This window comes from Dermochelys coriacea, chromosome 1, assembly GCF_009764565.3.
Source record: "Dermochelys coriacea isolate rDerCor1 chromosome 1, rDerCor1.pri.v4, whole genome shotgun sequence".
Classification (NCBI taxonomy): Eukaryota; Metazoa; Chordata; order Testudines; family Dermochelyidae; genus Dermochelys; species Dermochelys coriacea.
The window spans coordinates 42,398,924-42,416,835 of NC_050068.2; the positions used below are offsets into that span (position 1 = coordinate 42,398,924).

At 39.8% G+C, this 17,912-nt stretch overlaps 1 protein-coding gene across 4 annotated transcripts in view; it reads right to left on the reverse strand.

Annotated features, from left to right (window-relative positions):
- Window positions 1–17,912, reverse strand: part of SPATA13 (spermatogenesis associated 13) — a 132,779-nt gene that overhangs the window by 92,555 nt on the left and 22,312 nt on the right. The window contains exon 1 of one of the 4 annotated variants that reach the window (XM_043504307.1): window positions 13,889–14,038. The exons of the other annotated variants lie outside the window; for them this stretch is intronic. The gene's annotated coding sequence lies outside the window, so the exon portion shown is untranslated. Of the gene's footprint in view, window positions 1–13,888; window positions 14,039–17,912 lie in introns of those variants that run through there. 4 annotated transcript variants of the gene reach the window in all.

Genomic DNA, 17,912 nt, shown 5'->3' on the forward strand with positions numbered 1-17,912 from the left:
TCATGCAAATATATTGTCATCCATCTGCCAATGAATAGCAGATGTTGGGTCATGCACATCAGTTTCCCCTTTCAGAAAAAAATCAGTGATGCAGAGTAATCGGTGATGTGGGGTATTTCCTCAGGGTAGCTTGCTTGCTTTATTTACACTAATACACCAGTCCTTGAATGGAGGTAGTCACAAACAGCAAGAGAGCAAACCTCTTTCAGAAATTTCAGCCCAAACACCAGTGCCTGGTTCCCAGGATGTGACTCTGTCCCAGGCATTGACTTGAATTAAAGAGATTAAGACAGAGAACAAATCACAAAACTTACAATGCATCCAAGTCTGAACAGTGCTTGCATGCTAAGGAAAATAAGACCATCTGATGACTCCTACCAAAACCATATAATAAATGACAGTCCCTGATCCAAAACACTGAGGCACAAATCCTCAAAGATATTTAGGCACCTAATTCCCATTGATTTCAATGGGAGTTAGGTGCCTAAATACCTTTGAGGATCTGGGCCTTAGAGTTGGTCTACATTGGGCATTTACATCGGCATAGCTACATCGCTCAGGGGTGTGAAAAATCCTCAGTGTAGACAGTATTAGGTTGATAGAAGAATTCTTCCATAGCTACTGCCTCTCAGGAAGATGGGTTATCTATGATGACAGGAGAACCTCTCCTGTGAGTGTGGGTAGTGTCTCCGTTGAAGCAGCTGTAGCATTTCAAGGGTAGACAAGCCCTTACAATCTAAAAGGTGACATAGCAGGTGGATGAGACAAGTGAGCCAGGGGAAATGTGGTAACACATAAATATAACAGCATATGTGGAATTCTTAGCCAGTCTGTAGTAGTAATGACTGTAGCTTTCCACCTGCCTAGCCATTACTAGGCTGTTCTTTATTGCATGCATTACAGACAAGATGAGTTTTGATGAAGGACAAGATACTGGCTTTATGGATCTGGACTAAGGAAGCCCAAAAGTGCTTGTTAGAGAAATGGAGACTCAGGAGAATGAGTCTGGAATCACTAGTGGAGTGATGGCAGGAGGAAGTCTTGAATAAGATAATAGGTCTGATATCTAGGGAGGAGCTAAATTGTTGAAGGCTTCGTAAATAAGGACAAGAAGTTTGTGTTTCATGTATTAGAAGAGAGGGATCTTATTAAGGGATTTAAAGTGGGGGTGACAGACTAGAAGGTGACGTTAGGATCAGCATTTTGGATGGATTTGAGGTGGTAAATCCATCACGTATATGAAATAGAGATATCAGAAATGGACTGGAAATATAGTTTTACCACGTTATAATAGTGCAGTATATCAGTGACTGCTGTTCAGACTTTCACTCACACTCTCTATAGGCACTTAACCAGGATTTCCATCAGAAAGTTCTGCAGGTTTGGCGTCTTATAATGGTCATTCTTAAAAACTTGCCTTGGATAATTAGATAAGTTTATTACATCATTGTTTGCAATATCCTTTATTCTTGTCTCTACATACAATAGGGAATAGCTAGAATGTTGCAATTACTGAGGTAACATTAAAAAAAAAAGAAAAGGAGTACTTGCATCCGATGAAGTGAGCTGTAGCTCACGAAAGCTTATGCTCAAATAAATTTGTTAGTCTCTAAGGTGCCACAAGTACTCCTTTTCTTTTTTGCGAATACAGACTAACACGGCTGCTACTCTGAAACCTGAGGTAACATTAGTTATATAAACTTCTATCTGAAGTGATTGCATGTTTCTAAGAGTGACTGCTATATTTTGTATCTCATAAACCTGTTTGTGTTACATACTTGGACATCCGCTTATGCTAAAACCTATTTCTGACTTTTGTGGTATCATTGTGTCGAAGTACTGCCCTGGCATACATGTATACAAGTTCTGAATTCAATGGGAGTTTTGTGAGTGTATCTGAGGACAGAATTTAGTTTGCCATTATCTTTTTTTAAAAATAGGCAGATTCAGAACCATATATACAGTGCCCAAGTGCAGCTGTATCAAGGTCCACTATAAAGATACCAGCCAAATTTATGGGGATTGCCCTAGTATAAGGAAGAAGAACAAGGCCCACTATTCTTCCTTTAGATTTGAAACATTACTCTATTTTTCTAGCACAATATTTCTAGGAAAGAAAGGTGCATAGACTCCCAACAGCTAAGACAAGCCCAAGTTTCAGTAAGTTAATTCTTCACAGAATATAAATGTCTGTTTCACTATTCCACAAATACAAAATGTCACCCATATTTATAACCAAGACAGGCTGCTTGGTTATAAAATAAAGCAGAGATAGTGGCTTGTTTTCCAGCTTTTCCTTTCTTGAGAAGATGAATGTTATTTGTTACTAGAAATTGTACAAAAAGATGGAAATAAGAAAAATTGAATAGCACTTTTATAGGTACTTCTGAGAAGCTGCACTATACCCTATTATTTGCAGACTAATAATTTGACCCCCACTGAGTAACAAAGGATGTAATTCAATCAGTGGTTGTGCTGGCATTATAAACTGTGAGAGACCAAGTCCAAAAGAAGTCCAAGAATAAATTCCAGATTGGTATATGCACAATGGTATTATTAATTACTTGATAATGATCATCACAAATATCCATAGCAACAAAAAATTTAACTTGTTTTAGAAGTTTAAATCTGTGATTAAAAAGAAGGTTTAAAGTGCACGTGACAAAGAATTAGAAGGATTATTTGAAGTGCAATACAGGTGGAAAAGGATTATAAAAAATGTGACACAGGAAAAGTGATATTAAGATCCTTCATGGTGAAGGAGCAAGATGGACTAGAAAGTGAAATGGAAGCTTTTAGTGTATTTAGTGTAGGGTATTGATATTTTTTCAAATATCACAGCACATCAATGCCTGCATGTCAGCAGCTCTTATCTAATCAAGATTGTCATCTTCCATAGTCTCAGGGTGGGAAAGTCTGAAGGAGAATAGTTCCATTACCTTCTGTATGAAAGGATAGTCCCAATGGAGGAGGAGGAACCCCGATACTCATCCATTGATATTTTTGTGATTCTTTCCTTTAAATATACTTTAAAAATTCCAGTTTTAAAATAAGAATGAGAGAGAGAGACTGGGAGCTTATTAATACTCAAGGAAACCACCTTGAGTATTATTTGCTATACTGCACACAGCTGGGGAGGATGGTGGAGGGTGGGGTAAATGCAATATCCTGGGGGGAGGTTGTTTGTTTTTTTTAAATCATCCTACATTAATGGGCACCCAAATGCAATTTTGAATAGGTGGAAGTATTAGAATAACTGATTCTCTTTCATTAAACTACAGAGTGTTTTCTGAGGTTTACAGTATTTACCTAATGTTGCAATTTGCATCTGTCTTTTGCATTTCAGACAGACTAAGGCTCTGATCCTGCAAACAATTACCCTCATGAGAATCTTTACAAGTCCCACTACGGATATTAGATTGAGTGATGCTATCAGGGAAATTAACAGCAACTCCTCTACTGAATTCGAGGGGAGCAGTATCAAACCCTTAATTTGGACGGTTTAAAAATGAGGAATAGTAGCACATTTGAATATGCAAGTTCAAACCCACATGCACTGCAAATTAATTTTGTCGGTTTTATATATAAATGTACAAGGTTGTTTCTATTTGTGTAAGTTTCTAACAGACATCGTATACCAAAAGGAATTTTCCAAATTCAATAGCTCTGTCATCTTGGCATTTAAATCTCCCATTCCTGTACATGAATCATTCTGTTAAGGAAAGGGCTCAAAGGGCTGCATGGTTTAAACTGATTAATTTTCTTAATTTGACAGAGGCAAGTGAGAGTCATCACCAATACAAGTCTCTTCATATAGCTACTTTATAATCGTTCACTAAAAGCCAGGTTCTGATGCTTACTCATGTTAATACTTAAGCGAGTAAAGGTGTAAATTCCAGCTCATTGAGCTACATCTGCTCTAGCTCTGATCGCATTCTAAAAACAGAAGTGTAACTGCAGCAGGAAGAACTAGCCACACTGAGTAAATCCTGTCCAAGATCACTGATGCAAACTCTGGGCGGCTAGCCCCTCCCATGCTCACAACTTCATTTCTACTTAAGTATTCTAGCTCCATCAGGGCTAGTGCTGGTATATCACCTGGAGCTGGAGTTTACACCTCCAGCCCTAGTGTAGACATATCCACGCTAACTGCAATAGGACTGCTTGTGGAATACAGAACTGCTCAACCCGAGAACATATGTCAGAATTTGGTTCCAAACGAGTGCTGACATACAACTTATAAATAACTGAAATAGACTTCAGTTTTATCATTTTAAAATGTTCTTTTGAATTTGCATTGAGATATTGTTTCACTGAGTTCGCTGCACTCCATTTGGCACACAGATCTAGTTTAGGGTGGACACAATAGCAGAATGGAATGACACTATCAATGAAAAAAGACCCCTATGTACTAGGTTACCATTGTCCCCTCTGTGTTCGACTTACTCACCCACCTACACCATTGCAGCTGCACACAACTTAACGAGGTACTCGGCCTTTCAGTCTGTTCGAATGCTATTGATATCCACACTGAGGCTCACTGTGATGCTATTATTGTGTTCCCATCCTCAAGAGGCATTATTAAGACAGCATGACATGAAGAGATGCTTCATACTACTGAAGAGCAGTTTTCAATAAATAGCTCATTGTGTCCAAACAAAGACAACTTCCTGTTTCTAATTAGGAAGGCTGCATTCTACCTTTATCTTGTGACTCACAAAAAGTTTAAGGGGAAAAAAGAAAGAGGGGAATACTGTGGAGATGCAAAATACAGAAAAGTGGGAAGGAACAGAGATGCAGCAGTGAAGTGTGTCACAAGTTCGGTCCCATGCACATTTTCTCTATGTTCTTGTAAAATTATTAGAAATAGATTTTCTGTTAAGTGAAAAGTACATTGAGATGATGGGGGAACTACATGTTGAGTGGAAAAGGTACTGACTATAAGAGACAGCTAGAGTGGGCTCTCTGTTAGTACTTGATTATAGCCATTTAGATTCTATCTTTTTCTGTTCTGCTCTTTTCAGGTTCATACACCACACCCATCACCCAGGTATCAGATTGCCTCATCGCCGTAATTTATCTATTATCCTTATTCTTAATATTTAAATTTAAAATACCTATTAATAGCTTTTTAATAACTCCCTCCTACCAAATAACTATCAAACTGCAACCTTGCCATCCCGTCATCACATGTCTCAACTGACCCCCACCAAACATGCCTGGGGAAATAAATGGGTCTTGCAATATGCTCAGGAGGACCAAAAACTTGGGCTCTTACAGAGCAAGGGGCTCATGATGAATTCCAGAGCTGAGGCCCCTTCACAGAGGTTGCCCTGCTCATTCAGTAAGTGACATTTTAGTGAGACTAAATAACAAGGCATAGGTGCGCTCCCTGAATCAAAGGGACCGATTTAAGGCTCAATCTTGTTATTTACACATCATCCACAGCAAGGGGCAGCATTTCATCTGTGAGGCACAATGCATCCCACTGCTTCCTGTTGTGCTGGAGGTAGAGGAGTAAGGGGTGGACAGAGTAATTTGTAACACCCTCCACCCTCAGCATGTAGTATGTCCTCCATCCTGATGGCTAGTGCTTAAGAGGAGGCAAAGGAACCAGGGTTCTACCTTATGCTCTTCCCAGGTATAAAAATCCACTACAAATCTAGCTGCTGAAAAAGTGCCTTGTAATGAAGCAGCCAATATACTTGATTAGAAATTATTAAAAAAAAAATCTGCAAAGTTCCACTAGTTCATAATATCTACAATGTTTATTACAATTACAGAATAGAAAAACCTGAAGCAACAGGTCTCAATAGCATAACTGAGCCAGTATGATGCAAGAGAAATACCCAACAGGCTTAACAGAGCTGTTATCTTGGTTGCTATGCCAATAAGCTCTGGACAATTACAGGTTTGTATAGTGCATAGGAAAGTCACAGCAATCACAGTCTGAACTGTTAGAAAAAGGGAAAAAAACTCCAAGAATTCTGTGCCTTTAGTCTATCTTCCTGTGTTATTAGGACCTCTGAGTGTTTTAAATTAGCATGAGGACTTTTATTTGTTTAAATTTCTTTTTACAATTATATATGGTGAACCTCAGAGTTACGAACACCAGAGTTACGAACTGACCAGTTAACTACACTCCTTTTTTGGACCCGGTAGTACATAATCAGGTAGCAGCAGAAACCCTCCCAAAGGAAAAAAAAAAAAAAAAAAAAAAGAAAATACAGTACAGTAGGGTCTTAGACATAAACTACTAAAAAAAAAAAGGGAAAGCAGCATTTTTCTTCTGCATAATAGTTTCAAAGCTGTATTAAGTCAATGTTCAGTTGTAAACTTTTGAAAGAACCACCATAATGTTTTGTTCAGAGTTACAAACACTTCAGAGTTACGAACAACCTCCATTCCTGAGGTGTTCGTAACTCTAAGGTTCTACTGTATTGCCTTTATTATTACATAGTGTAAGCTGAAATTAACACCTATGGGCATGTTTACTGTGCCAAAAGATTCAGCTATGATCTCTCTCATGTTCCTATGAGTCCAATAAAAAAATTCTTTCTCTTGCTAATTCTACCTCTGGTTTGTCATATATCCTCCACATCTTTGATTTTTGTGAAGTTTATTTTCCTTTTAGTTGCAAGTAAACTGCCTGATCACAAAATCTTGTAATGGAAAGTTACAGTAACAACACATTAAAATGGAGGTACAACAATGAAAAGCTCCAGCAATTTTCATAGGTTACAAAAATGTCAATATAATTTTGGGATAATTTCCCATTAAATGATGATACATGTGCTAAGAATGCAGTGTGGCTCACAACTTTAACTATGAGCCTGTTATTATTAAGGCTACGATTTTGGCACAGAGGCCATAGTGTTCCCAGTAATCGTGAATTTGAATAAAATACATGATGAGCCCACTCTGCAGTGGTGCCTCCTGTCCTGGGGTTGGGGAGGGCCCAGGCTGGTCTCCACTTCTGCCAGAGACAAGGGGGCAAAAGGGCCATTGCCCCCTTCACATTTTAAACCAGGGGATTGTCAGTCGGGAGGGTAAGGTGAGAAGGCAGGGACTCTGGGAGGATCGGGTTGGTGGTATTGAGGGCTCCCGAGGGCTCGAGGGGGATTGGGCTGGTCCTGGGGTCCTCCCTCTAGGGCTCTGGGGGGATCATCTGGTGACCTTTCTGTGACATATTGCTTTTTTCCCTGCACCTCTGCCATGAAATCTACTAAAAATTCTTATGCCAAAATGTAGCTCACAAAAGCTTATGCTCAGATAAATTTGTTAATCTCCAAGGTGCCACAAGTACTCCTTTTCTTTTTGCGGATCGAGACCAACACGGCTGCTACTCTGAAACCTGAAATATTCCAAAATCGTAGCCTTAGTTGTTTTACTATTGTTATTATTACAAGCCTTTATTTGGTATCCATCACAGTACTATCTTCTTCTTTAATAATACTAAAATAAATGGCAACATTTCAAACTTGGGTGATTAAAGTTCAGCATCCCTTCATATTTTGGCAGCTAAGTAAATGGTGGCTTCCTTTGCATTAGATCACTATATACATCATTTTAACTGACAAAAATCAGTAACAAAAATCTCAGACTAATTGAAGCTACAAGTAGCTCATTTCATGCAAGCTATGTACAGGGTTGATATCAACTCCTGTTATACATAGGATGCCCAGTTCTTTCCTCAGACAGTCACAACTCCCAGTAACTTCTATATGATGGCACCAGAGAGACTAATAGCCCAAAAGCTAAACATTTAAACCTTACTTCATTTCCATCCAGCAGCAGCCACTGTCTAATTAGTTAGGGTCATAGAATCATAGAAGATTAGGGTTGGAAGAGACTTCAGGAGGTCACCTAGTCCAAACCCCCTGCTCAAGGCAGGAACAACCCCAACTAAATCATCCCAGCCAGGGCTTGTCAAGCCGGGCTGTAAAAACCTCTAAGATAGAGATTCCACGACTTCCCTTGGTAACCCATTCCATCCTGCTAGTGAAATAGTTTTTCCTAATATCAACCTAGACCTGTCCCACTGCAACTTGAGACCATTGCTCCTTGTTCCGTCATCTGCCACCACTGAGAACAGCCAAGCTCCATCCTCTTTGGAACCCCCCTTCAGGTAGTTGAAGGCTGCTATCAAATGCCCCCTCACTCTTCTCTTCTGAAGACTAAATAAGCCCAGTTTCCTCAGCCTCTCCTCAAAAGTCATGTGCCCCAGCCCCCTACTAATTTTCGTTGCCCTCCGCTGGACTCTCTCCAATTTGTCCACATTCTGTATTGGAGGGCCCCAAACTGGATGCAATACTCCAGATGTGGCTTCACCATTGCTGAATAGAAGGGAATAATCACTTCCCTCGATCTGCTGGCAATGCTCCTACTAATGCAGCCCAATATGCCACTACCCTTCTTGGCAACAAGGGCACGCTGTTGACTCATATCCGGCTTCTCATCTCCGAGTCCTTTTCCGCAGAAGTGCTGCTTAGCCACTCGGCCCCCAGCCTGTAGCGGTGCATGGGATCCTTCCGTACTAAGTGCAGGACTCTGCGCTTGTCCTTGTTGAACCTCATCAGATTTCTTTTGGCACAATCCTCCAATTTATCTAGGTCACTCTGGACCCTATCCCTACCCTCCAGCGTATCATCCTCTCCCCGCAGCTTAGTGTCATCCGTGAACTTGCTGAGGGTCAAATTATTCCACTAATTGGATTATTACTGTGTGGGCCAGGCAACTCTGCAAATTTAGACTCACAGAATTTCCCTAGAATTATTCCATTGACCTGAGTTTGAGTTTGACCTGTTATTGAAGTAGGTAAGGGTTCCACTTCCTAAACTCACAGATCCCCTGAGCGCTGCAGATGGTCCATCTGTCCAGAGGCCTTGTACTTCTGCACTACAGCTGGTTCCTACTTGGACTAGTGGACCTGGTTTCCAAACTGTGCTGGGGACCACTAGTATGTTAATGCTGACAGGGACAGCACTAATTTACCCACAAACATGAGTTTCTGGGGTCTGTGTTGCCCTCTCTAAGGCCCCAGCCTGCCTCTGAATAGCTGCAGATCCTCACCACTGAAGACCCCCCCCCTCAGAAAGGAGGGAAATGATGCCACAAATGTAATATTCTCAATGCATCTGTGTCTCCCTGCCAAGCTCAACCTTCCCCTCCCACAGAGCAAATAGGCCCTTTGATAAAAAACAAAACAAAAAAAACCCCAGCAAGGTCTATCTACAGTGTCCTTTTCTTGGTGTCCTTGGACTTTGAATGAACTCAGTTATTCCAGTTGCTGTCAAGAATGAACCAATTGGAAATAAAAGTAGAGGTCAAATGTTCAGAATTTCACCAGTATTGAAAACAATACCAAAGTCTTTAAAAAAAGGAAGATTCATATCTCAGACAGAGCAGATAGTGTTGTAGTTGAAGCACTGGGTTGGGACAGAGGAGTTCTGCATTCTATTTCTGTGCGACCTTGGACTCTCACTCTTTCTCTATCGGAATTCCTCCTCTGTAAAGAAGTGGGCGTAATAATACTTCCCTACCTCAAATGGACATTTTGAGGACAAATCTATTAATGATTGTGAGGTGCTCAGATACCATAGTGATGAGTGCCATACAAAAGCCTATATATGAATAAAACTAATTACTGTCCTTGTGCACCTGTGACAAGAACCAAAGAAAAAATGCTAGTTTTCCAGAAAGAGTTCAGGCTAAGGTGGCTGTTGAAAAATCTTTCTGCCTGATTTATTTTGATGCTGGAGTTTCTGAACCTGACTAATTTGTGTCTTGTAAAATCATAGTATCATTCTGAACCGTAAGATTGCAAGTTTCCTTACAACAGTAATTTACTTCAATAAGTCCTGTCTTTGCATAAACATTCCAAATAACAAAATGGACAGTTCTATTTTTGTCAGTGACTTTATCCCTTTTAAAAGATCTTGTCAAACCTCAGCTCAAAAAATGTAACTGAAATAACTTCAGCACCATCCTTCCCCTGCCCCCGCCCCCTCACCCCCACTCCCCTGAATTTGGCTGCCTGTCTGTTAAAAACAGGGGATGTAGTTTGTGACACTCCTAGCCTGGGGTTACTGATTGCTCTAACTGTACCATGGGACTTGTGGCATCTAGGGAATAGCAAAACATAGGAATGCCCACAGCCTGACATCTCTAGAACACATTCTGTGCTCTGGGTGTGGTGTTTCACTCCACCACAGTTACGCCATGGACTCCTAGATCCCCATCTCTTTCCTCCACAGCTTCCATCCTCATGCTCCCTGCTGTCCAGCCTGCCTTCCTAGCTCCTCATCTTTGAGGCTTGAACTCAGGACCTTCAGATGATGAGACTGACACGCTGCCAACTGCGCTCTCTGTGAGGACAGTATTGTAAATCAGGGCAGGCTGGCAGTGCTGGAAAATGGAAATGGTTGATGGATATAAAAAATATTCCATTGTCTAATCTTGGTGTAGCTTCAACAGGTTATTCCGAGTAAAAGGAATAATTCTCTCTGTGTATTCAGTTTTTAAATGTCAGAAGTGGCCTATGCCTGAGATATTATTGGAATATGTGTGTTTGGCGTTTGTACAGATAGTGGTTGTTTAGTGAGAGGAACCCAAAGAAATGCAAAATTATCAGGACAAAAGTTCAGTCAGGGAGTATTTTAAAATATTGCCTCTGCAAAAGTGAGAAAATACTTTCCTTTAAAAATTACATGGAAAATACAATTCCATGAAGTGTTATTGTGCCAAATATTAAAATTAGTCATTAAACAGAGGGATTCTAATACTGCTTTATATATAAATCCCAAAGGCCTCCATAATGCATATGCACATGCCCATATATGTACATACATTATTTCTATGTACCTCTAAAATCATTGTTTATAAAAATCACTCAGCAAACATACTGCCTGGAATAAATTCTTCTTAAAGGGGTTAAAAAAAAATCAATAGCCTTATCTACACTAGGAAAAATACCCATTGCTGACAATGGGACCAGCAATTGGTTCAGTCCAACTTTTAACAGTGTATTAAAATCAACTCACTTTAAATATGTTTTACCCATGGTTTCTGAAGCAGTGCAGAACATACTTTTCTTGTTCTACACTTCCAATTAGACATGTTTAGCACCTGTTCACCTGACCCACTGCTGACATCCACTGTCAGCAATGGGTAATTATCTGAGCTAGACAAAACTTATATGAAAGTTTTTTTAATTCTGAACATCTTAAAGATCTGTAGGAAATAATCTTTTCACAAAGTACACTGGAAGCACGCTGCTTTTCCTATGAAAGAGTAAAATATTACAAACAGAAGAGTAAAAAAGTGCACCAGCTATTTCAGCTGACTGATATTATCCTACCAGAGCCAAATCAAGAAAATATATTAATTAGTTAAAAAGCTTTATCTCTCTCTCTCTCTCTCTGTATATATATATATATATATATATATATATATATATATATATATATTTGGTATGCAGTGTTTTTCATGGTCAGATCAACACTTTAAATCATTTATATTGCAGCCTAATAAATACACTAATCCCATAACATTCTATGTGCAATGTTCTGTACTTTGAATTTTGAACATTTGACAAAGAACAGTGCATGAAAGGTCCTAAATCTGTGCTTGTAAAAATAGTCACATTTGAGAATATTTTTAGGTATAGATGCGAGCACAACTAGGAAAGTTTTGGTTCTAAAAATAAAAAACAAATTATTCTAGCTTTAAATTGGTGTCAAGTGAAAGGAGAATCAAATCAAGAGTTTTCAGTGGGTAAGTCTCACAGTATTAAACATGATTACATTTTGTTAATATTAATAAATAATAATAATAATAATTAATAATAAATGAGTTTGTTCTTACATACTAATATTACACAAATAGGAAAATTATCTTCCCAGAGAGAATGATGTCTAATTGTTACAATTTTCTGCCATGGAATCTAATGGTGCCTTCATTTTACAAAAAAGAAAAGGAGTACTTGTGGCACCTTAGAGACTAACAAATTTATTTGAGCTTAAGCTTTCGTGAGCTACAGCCCACTTCATCAGAGGCAAGTGGGTTGTAGCTCACGAAAGCTTATGCTCAAATAAAGTTGTTAGTCTCTAAGTGCCACAAGTACTCCTTTTCTTTTTTGCGAATACAGACTAAACACGGCTGCTACTCTGAAACCTTCATTTTTCAGTAACAGTATTTGATAAATGCTTCTTTGTTATGGAGAGCCCACTCCGTTTATATAAACTTCCACTTATATTTCCATTTTCCTTCCATTCCTTCCATTTCCATTAAGGGGCAACCTAATCATTTTAACTTCCTACACATGAAAAATGCTAGTTGCTAGATTAGGTAATTGTACCTTAGGTACACATGTGCCTCTTGTTAATATATGACGGTCTCCTACTCCACCTCTTTTTCACTTTTGTTTACTCACAAGAAACACCTGGCAAACTTGACTGCCTCATCCCGGCAAACTGGCTATTCGGCACTTGCTTGAGTCTAGCATACTTATATCTGTACTGATTTCAGTTAAAATTAATCATTAAAGCCTTGATCCTGCAAACACATGTATGAATAATGTTACGCACATGACTAGTCCCGTTCACTCACATGCAGAAAGTTACTTAGATAGTCTCATGGGACTATTCACATATGTAGGTGTTTTCAGGATTGGGGCCAAAATAGTCACCAACGGGTGGGTGGTTTATTTCATTTCGAGAAGACACAGGCATTATCACATAGAATTATTTACCAAAACTAAACTAGGGCTCATCCTATAATCCCTGAAACAGCCATTGCTCTTCTCTGACAGACTTGAAGTGCAAGTCTGCATGCAAAATTATGTTGTTGTTTTCAGATTCTAATTAGCACTATTAGCAAGTGAATCCAGAAAAAAAAAAGACAACTATTTCCTCACACTTGCTTAATGATGGCAAGTAACATTTACTAGTGAAGGGAGGGAACTTCCTTTGTATACAACTCTCTTTGGTTATAAAACAACAGCAGTCTAGACCTGTTTCTCTGGAAAAGTTATATGCATTCCAGAGAAGGAGGAAGGATAAACACTCTAGTTTGCACATATTGTGCCAAATCCTGGTATCATTAAAGTAAATCTGAATTTTGACATCAACTTCAATTGGGTCAGGGCTTGAACTGCGGATGATTTACTTGTTTTCCTTAAAATGTAAGCAGCTGATCTGTTTCCTAAGTGCTGTTTCATAATTTTGATCTTTTAAAATTTCTACTGTGTTAACGTATTCTTAAATGTGCACTACGGGCTGAAGCCTGATTTTACTGGAGTCCATAGCAAAACTCCCACTGACTTCCAGTCGACCAGGATAGGACTCTGTGCATAGAAGGCTACTCCAACTCTCACTGAAACAAACAACAGGATTCCCACTGAGCTGGATCAGGCCCAGAGAGGCCACAACAACTGGCACAACCATATTACTGAAAACACTTTTCCAGAACTGACCTTGAAAAAATGTTTGAGGACTTGGGAACTGCTGGCATGGATAGTTTCTAACGAACTAGTCCCCTAAGCTCCGATTTAAGTGTCTACTGAGTCAGCTTTAGCCATCTATGTGCAAAAGACTTCACAGCTGTACAATATACAGATGCAATAACATGTAATATAAAGATATTCTATTTAGATAAATTACTCAGATCAAACAACCATAAAAACCCCTTTTCTACAGTGGTGGAAGTCACATTGAAGCTAAAGACACTAAGGAGTGAAAACATTCGTCTCAATCTAATATTCTGATTCTGGACACAGATAGGTTCTAGTAACACAAGATACAGGATTTTTTTAAAAATTCTTCAGCACCTAATTAGAACAACTGAGAACATAACAGACACTAAACATAATAAGTACCAATCCACATACCTCTATTTTTAAGTCTTCCAACAGCCATTGATTCTTTTAGATGAGATTGAATGTAAGTGCATGAAAATCCATTGCATGAAAATATTACACAAGTACCGTATGAACCTTGTCTCACATTAGAGCCCAGAAAATCTGTTTGGTTTAAAGTGCCTGCTGTTGCCTGCATTTAAAGGGCTCAGTCCTGCATGGTGCTGAGTGCGTTCCACTCCCACTGGGTGTGAAAGGCACTTGGCACGTCACAGGAGCACTCAGTACCTTTTTGGATTGAGCTCTAAGTTAATATATAACGAGTGGTTCCACACCAGTGTGTGAAATCATCAAGTTAAACATATACTTACAAAACTGAAGCAACAGAAGAAATAAGCATAACTTATACTGGTGTTTCATTAAGGCTCCTTTGTTTTAAACATTCTTGTATGTAACATTCGTGTTCATTTGCTCATACTGAATCAAGAGTTTAGGGACTGACTTATTGTGTCAAATATAAAATTAATACATGGAGGAAGAACAATGCAATATAAGAAACTATTGCCTCAGCTAATAACCACAGATGTCTAGTTAAATATTGTGCAGGTTATGAGATGTTTTCTATGGATCGGAGTTCATCATGCGTAAATTGCATTTGACAATGTCGACAAAATGGCAAACCAAGAGTAACACAGGCCAACCACCCATCTACATAGAATTTAAATAGGAACAAAGATAAAGATAGTAGAAATAAATAGTATAGCCCAATTGCACCTGCAAAAATAATGATTGTGTGCAACAAGAGTAATTACTGTAGTAGGCGAGAGAAAAGGAAAACAGGCAAAAATAAAAGTTTGGGGCTTAATTACAACTCTGAAGGGTGCAAAACTATAGAAGGGAGAACGAGTGGGCAGTGGGTAGAACAGCTTTCAGAAACTAGGGGTGTAGCACTATATAAAGATGTAAGGCCTGGTCTATACTACAGAGTTAGATGGACACAAGCTGCCTTGCATGAACCTAGCTGTAGAAGCCTGTTACTGGCTTTCAGAAGCCATCCTACAATGCTCCACACTGACAATACAATGGATACAAGCGCTCCTGCGAGCACACACACAAGCGATTTAATCACTGCTGTGGCTGTGTGCCGATTTAAGTTAGGTCGACATAATATCGTAGTGGAGACATGACCTCAGAGAAGTAGCCATGCTTTAGGCCAATTTGTATTACAGACAGGCAAGAGCTCCACTACTTCATGCTCTTCAGTGCTAGAAGCAAATTTACAATTGCCTATGTGGCTTCACTAGGGTAGGAGAAGTAAAATTTGGCCATTTATCTGCAGAGGCAGGAGCAGCAGAAGCTTCCTAACTGGGGAGGGAGGGAGGAAGGGGGGGCCTATGGACCAGATCCAAAGTCAATGGCAGTATTTCCTTTGACTTTACTGAGCTTTGTGTAAGTCCCGTAGTACAGGGCTCCATCTGATGTAAAAGTTGTTATATCATTAAAGGACAGCCCAAAAGTGACTGTACATTTTCCTTAGCCTCAAATCAGTCACCAGAGTCTTCATTTCTGGTGCTTCCATATAAATATGTATTTGAGGTGAAGATGCTGTGGTGAAGCAGGAGACTTTGTTCTCTGGTTTGGCACTTTACGAGACACTGAAATTTAGACATAACTGTAAAGTAAAAGGTCAATTCCCAGGCAGGTCACAAGTAGAAAGCTGTAACCAGGCATTTTAGCACCTGGAGCGAGCAAACATATTTGAGCCTTACCATTTTTTTTCTTCATTTTTCTGCTCTATTTCTCCCCCCCGCCCCCCCCCCACAGCTTTGCACCCTGGGCGGCTGCCCCACTTGCCCTGCCTTGTTTACAGTCCTTCACAGATCTGAGGAAGGGGAGCAGGAGCCAGAACCAGAAGGCCAAAAATAAAATAAAATCAGCATTCAAACCCACAAAGAAACTTATCTGACAAATCTCTTGGAGATTTCTCATTTTAATATGAGGCTTAGGAAATCGAGCACTGGTGTAGAAGACATTCTGAAGTTTTAAAGCTGCATAATGCCTGTTTTCCTGGACAGATTTACAGCAGAATCCTAGTTAACACCTCAGTAAGCAGAATAATCTTGATTGTCTTTCGCCTCAATGTACTGTACAATAGAAAATAATATTTTGAATTTCTATTACACCTGTCAGCTCAGGATCTCAAAGCACTTTACAGACATTAATGAAATTAGGCCTTACAACTGATATGTGAGTTAAGGCCTTATTATATCAATTATACAGATGGGGAAAGTGAGGCACATATAGGTTAAAGCCCACATTTTCAAAAGTGGCCTCTATTTTTGGATGTTTCAGATTTTGGGTTGCCAACCTCAGACCCTAAGACACGAACATTTGAGGCACCTAAAATGAGTGGCCAATTCTGAATATTTTGGCTTTAGTGACTTGTCCAGGATCCTAGAGCAAATCAGTGGCAAAACAAAAGGATCCCTTACTCTTACCTTCCTGCTGAAAATACAGGGCTTCATTCTCGTGACTTATTCTGATTTGACAACTCAGTCCCTCTCAAGTTAGAGCCAAAAGGCAGTGGCAATGACCCATTTAAAACTGAATCAAAATAGGTGAACTAAGGGGAAGGGAGTCTCTCCATTTGTTTGGAACATAACCCAGAACAGACAATTGTTGACAGAGCAAACTTTTTAAAAGAACTAATTTGTTGAAAATGAATTTTATATGTTCACTGTGGTTCTTTCATATATCCCATAGTTACCTAAAACAGAAGCAGCCAAACCAGTCCAAAAGAGCCTACAGAAAGCCAATTAATCAATCATTCACCATGACCAGTACTAATACTTGTCAAGGTGTCAGTTAGCCAGACTGTAATGGTCTGATTTTCAGAGATGCTGCAATTCCTATTCTATTCTGTTCCATTCAGAGTCACATCACCATGGTACTGAGCACCTTTAATTTGAGTTCAGTGGGAATCATGGGCATCCAGCAACACTGAAAATCAGGCCAGAAGTATCACAAACTCAATGATGTGCTTATTCAATCTTTACCTGCAGCGTCAAGCTCTGAAAAAGCTGTGAGCTCTTGCCTGCAGGATAACAGAACACTCTCTCTGGTTCTCAGTGGCACCGCTTAAGACAGGCAAATGCCCTTGTTATCCTGCAAGTCATACCTAGAAAATATGGACAGAAGAAGGTAAAGGCGAGGGTCCTTAGAAATGTTTGACATTTCAGGACTAAGGGTTTGTCTTCATGTTCAACACTACAGCACTTTAGTGAAGACACCGACAGGAGAGCTTCTCCCATTGGTGTAGTTAATTCACCTCCCCAAGAGGGAAGTCTCAATTCAATTCCTAGGGGACAGATGTCCTCATCACCACAACCTCTAGTACTGTTGCCATCCTTGACGGCAGTCTCAGCAGACCAGCGAAGCGTACAGGCCTGGACACTATACTACAGGGCGAACACCTACATGTTAAAGGCGCATATCTACCTAGGGGTTAGGTCGTTACAACTGTATCGTTCCGGGGTGTGCATTTTTCACACCCCTGAGCATCATAGTTGTACCGATATAGGCCTGTAGTGTGGACCTGGCCTAATTTCTCCAGCAGGAATATGGATGTTCTTTGATTGATTTCAGTGCATTCCAGGGCTGTAAAACTAGGGGCTTGTCTACACTGGCACTTTACAGTGCTGCAACTTTCTCGCTCGGGGTGTGAAAAAACACCCCCTTGAACACAGCAAGTTTCAGCGCTGAAAAGTGCCAGTGTAGAAAGTGCACCAGCGCTGGGAGCTGCGCCCCTCATGGAGGTGTTTTTTTTAGAGCACTAGTTCAGTAGTTTTCAACCTTTTTTCATTTGCGGACTCCTAAAAAATTTCAAATGGAGATGTGGACCCCTTTGGAAATCTTAAAGCATAGTCTGCGGACCCCCAGTGGTTCGCAGACCACTGGCTGAAAACCACTGCACTAGTTGCACAAGGTGGGTGAGGTAATATTTTTTATTGGACCAACTTCTGTTGGTGAGAGAGAGACAAGCTTTCAAGTCACACAG